Raw genomic sequence first — 5,417 nt, forward strand, 5'->3', positions numbered from 1 at the left:
CTTACATTAATGTATAATATTATATTTGTTTAACATTGATGGGATTGGTAGATTCTAAATGATATCTATATGATGGTTACACACAGATAAATGTTTGTTTTAAAACCTATTTATTTATTTTTTTTGCTTTTGCTTATTGTTTCAGAATATTGTATTTGCTTTAACTACAGTAGTGACTTTCTGGAATGAAGTACTACTGAAATATGTAAAGTCATTTTATCACCATGAAAGATGTATAATTACAAAGTGATACAATTAAAAGTTTCATAACTTACTTAGTATATCATTAGCAGCAACCTGGTGAACTCAGTACTTTGTATAATTTGGATGCACTTCTACAACGAAAAAAATATTTCCTCGAAACTATATTTTATGGTGCAATTGTTTCTTATAATGTTCGATATCACGATTTTCACTTATTCTTTTTAACCGTTATCATCTTCAATAAAAAATCACGAAGATGAATTATACAATTAGGCTAAGGCCCGGAATGCTTAGGGCGCTTGACACGCAATCTGAGGGTCGCTGGTTCGAATCCCCGTCTCACCAAACATGTTCGCCCTTTCAGCCATGGGGCGTTATAATGTTACGGTGAATCCCACTATTTATTGGTAAAAGAGTAGCCCAAGAGTTAGCGGTTATGACTAGCTCTTTCCTTCTAGTCTTTCACTGCTAAATTAAGGACGGCTAGCGCAGATAGCCCTTGTGTAGCTTTGTGCGAAATTCAAAACAAACCACAAACAACTACGCTAAATCCTCAGTTGTTTAGAAAATCGTATTAAACCTTAATTAGATGTGTGTTATGTGTTACATTTCACTGACATGAATTAATTAAAAGATCAGTCATTCATCACAATAACAATCATAATTATAATAGGCCTCCCAGTCAATTTTAAGAAGAAAAAAAAAAGAGACCAAAAAATGGATTATAGAGTTGTATATGCTCATTAGCCAGAAAAATATAGGTTTTTTCTTACATGTTTTCTTCCTAATTTCTTTGGAAAGTAACCAATTTTCCAACCTGAGCTGCTAATCAAATCATAATATTATTGTGTTCAAAATAAGTTTAATCTTTTTCTAAAGAATATTTGTAAACTTTTAAGCATTTGTAGGTTCTTTTACCGTACCGTGATGAACAATTCTTTTCTACAGAGTCCTGTTTATTTATAACATAAAAATATATGAAGGAGTGATTCAAATTGGCAGGAAATAATATAAGATTTTATAGGTCATCTTCACAAAATATAGGACCACTTTCAGGATATAAGATTTAATATCTTCACTGTTAATTGTTTCACGAACTGGTCGATTAGGTGAAAACCAGTAAAAGACCACATAGACCGTTATATCTTTTGTTTCCCTCGCGGGCCACTCGTTGGATTACCCGTTGACGACAAATTTTGGTTTATTTAATTCATTTTACATATACAATTAAAAGTTAAATAGCAATTAATATTCATTTTTATTCTTCAATTTTCTTAACATGAAAAAACTGTGTGCCCTATTCTATAGCTATAATGTTATGTTCTGCTAAATTTTTAAATTCGAGATTTTTAAGCTGTAGATGTTTGCTGTATGTTTTCTATGGTGTGAACGCCTTTTCTAAGCTGTTATAAGACATTAGTGTTAGACCTATTATATCTTCAACACTGCATTATTTATTTAGTCTCTTAGGGTTTTCAGCCACACTATGTTTGCTATATCCTTTGCTGACGGCGCGTTTTGCTCAATACAGAGCTCATCAGGCTGGCTGAGACACAACAAACAAAATAGTCTACAAGCTGCTTACATTCCACTACAATATAATCCTTTGTTCACCGAAATAGTACTAATAAGTCGTGAAGTCGGTGAAACTAATCTACTATAGAGGGAGTAGTGAATCAAAGAATATATTGGGCCTCTACAACATTTGCTGATTCTTTGTTTCTTTTAGTGAAATTACACAAAGAAAAGAAAAATTCATAAATATATAGCAGTGGTCGGAACACTATATAAGCTATTTGTTACAACAGCAGCGGAAGTAGCGAATCGAAGAATAGAATAGGTTTCTACAATCTACATCATCTTTTCTCTGAAATTCACGTTTTGGTGAAGAAAAGAAATTAACAAATAAATAAATGATTTTAATAGCGTGAACGCCTTTCTTAAGCTGGCGAAGCATGATTATGATAAATTATAATTGTAATACGACATTAGTATTCGGACTAATATATTTTTTAAGCTACATTCAGTCTCTTAGGGTTTTTTTAAGAAGAAGAGTGTATAACAGTATTTCAATCATACAATGTTCACCATATTCGTTACTGATGACACGTTTCACTTCATACAAAACTCATCAAGCCGGCTGGGACACAATAGTGGGCGGAACATTAAGGTCTTATTACAAGTATAATTTATTATATGCTTTCTTGTATTTATAACAAAAAGTTATGTAAATCAGCACTCCATGCGATTTTGTAATAAGCATATCGTGTGAAAACACACAAATACTGGTAAACCTTGCTTCGTTTCAACCTTAGATGCTAAAGTTAGCTGAAAATACTTTAGCAATTTGTTTGGTTTAGATGTATAGTCTTTTACACACCACTAATAGCTTAAGACACTTTAGGTGTTTGGATAACGTGTGATATATAATCACAATTAATTATACGTTATTATTGATTTGTTGAGGAAAATAAGTTCACAAGTAACTAAAATACTTTAGTGCTAGAATGTTCTTTTTGTGTTTATAACGTTATTCTGACAAAATCACGCTATGGTGGGTGTCTTATCAGCTCAAGTATTTCACGTTGGATTTAAATACCTAAACCGCTTGTAAATAACGGTTGATATCATAACGTTTTGCTCAGACCTGCTGGCAAGCTCTAGTATTAAACGAAAAGTTTTGTCAGCAGTTGCTGGCAGTGGCAAAGGCTTACTGAGATAATACTTGTAACAGGAGCTTTGTAATGAATCTGTTCAGAATTTTGTATTGAACAAAATCATTAACCTAATTGTAATGCTTATGATAATCCATTACAATGAACCTTTTTTGAAAGAAAAAAAGATCCAGACATATCTAAAGTGTAACAACAACAACAAAACATCTGTTTAAAGTTACACACAATTATATGTATTAGTGCAAACCCTAATAATATACTAGCTAAACATATAATTTTGTAGTTTACCTAATAACTTTCGAAAACTTTATATAATGCCTGAAATCTTTATTGCTAAAATGATGAAAAAGCAGTCTTTCAGACGAGAATTGTTTTTCACGTTTTTTTAAAATTTTTCATAAGATATTATTTACAAAATAAAATTAAATTAGAAGGCACTGGGGTAATAAAATGAGTTTTATAAAGTTCACATACATTTCTTTAGAATTGTCTTTTGAAAAAAATAAAACTATCTATGAACTTATGTAAAGCTGTCTGCTGATAAGCGCTCAAGTTATAGCGGAACTTATCTTAGTATTCGGAACAGTGTTCTGGCACTTTTTTGACAATAAAAAATGTTTTTACAGCAAACTAAGTTACAATTTGATCACACATAAAATATTTTGAAACTTTATGGTTCAATTCCAAAAATGATTAATGGTTCTGTAGATTCAACTATACTGTATTTATCTTCCTTGTCAAATCCCTGCAAATAGAACGCACACTATATATGCCTCAGAGGCAAGAGATGCACAAAAGTCTTGTCCCAACTGTAATATTCTTTGGTAAATGCAGCAAAAATGAAAGCAAAGTTCTGCCAGCGATTGTGTGTGTATAATGTCTAAGGGGTTTAGAATGAATTTAGGTAACCTTTATTTAAAAAGCCCTGAAAACGTGTAATTATTTTCCCGTTTTCTAATTCATAGAGCAACAATAGTTGTCTCGATTAAAAAACTATCTTGCTCCCCTCCCGATTTTACTGGACCAAAAGACAGTCCTTTCATTATGTTTGTGTTCTAAAGGAAATATATTAAAATGATAAAACTATACAGCATAATATAAAACAACAAAAACCCTAAAATATTATGGAATTGCGTGATCGCTTAAAAACGAAATATACGAACGCACACAACGGATTGAAGCACCACGTACTTTTGTCGATATATTGTGTATGTGTTCAACATTTTCCACAGATGTAATTTAATTCACACTTCCCTTCAGGCTGGATAAACAGCCGGTGTGAAAGGGACAAGTAAATAAAAAGACATTCCTATTTTTTTGTAATGAACTAATACGCATTGTTGGTGAAACAAACGGCAAATCCGCACTTATGTTTTTTTTTTTTGCTCTGTTACACCCGAAGTATACTTGGATATTATTATCTACAACTTCATCACACACACCTACAGTAAAGCATGACCAGCTGATTTATTTTGCGATAATAACAGTGGATAAAATATTGGAAAATGTCTTTCGAACAGACATAATAATTTTTAAACATTTTGATTTGTTCTAATTTAATTACTTAAAAAATACACTAGTAGAAGTATGCTATACTAACGTTGTTGAAATGATATGGTGCGTTTCTGCACTTCTTTTTTGGGGGATCTAGCATTGCTACAGATACTAAACATTCAGATTTTGACATTACATAAACATAATAAAATAAACATCTTAAACATGAGGTTATTTGAAAAACTTAAGAATCTCCGACAGGTCAACATTCTAGAATTCTATTAGTTTAATGTTTTTAGTACATTTTGGATCATTGTCAGTGGTATACAACATAATTCATACTACATTCTTAATTTTGTAAAAAAGGTTACGGTATTTTTATCCTAGAATAATTTTTTAAATATTAATTAAAGCATTAGGGATATCCATGTTTAAAAACATAACCATTTCAAGAATAAGTTTTGGTATGTTATTTAAAACAGTAGTAAATATATACAACTGTCTACTGTATTTTTTGTTTGCAACAACAGTTTAATGGAATAACTTGCTTCATTTAGTTGTGGTCCAAATCTATTAATCAGAAATCTCATCACTTCCCCTCAAAATAATTTTAAAGTAACTGTGATCTATTGCTGGGTCACATTAACTATGCTTGTGATCACTATACTTGTTTTGTTATTGATCATCAAATTGGCACATTCTTTAGTGTATGTTTATAGTCACCTAATGATTGATCTAACATATCTAAAATTACATTTAGGATGTTTAAATTCATACACAATATTGGATGTTTTCAGCAGATAATTTACATATGAACTTAAAAAAAAAGTAATTTACATTAAGGTGGTAATGTAACTCATAAATCAATAAGTGGATAAGGTCCATGAAAAAGCTGATTCTTCATATTCAATATATATTGGCCAGTAAAAGGCAATATTATTGGCAGAGCTGTTTATGATTACACTTTGAACCAAATATTCATACTTATTACATTTTGAAACCATGATGAATCAGTATCTTCGATGACGAGGAACCCACTTTGAG

Source organism: Limulus polyphemus, unplaced genomic scaffold (assembly GCF_000517525.1).
Source record: "Limulus polyphemus unplaced genomic scaffold, Limulus_polyphemus-2.1.2 Scaffold702, whole genome shotgun sequence".
Taxonomy (NCBI): domain Eukaryota; kingdom Metazoa; phylum Arthropoda; class Merostomata; order Xiphosura; family Limulidae; genus Limulus; species Limulus polyphemus.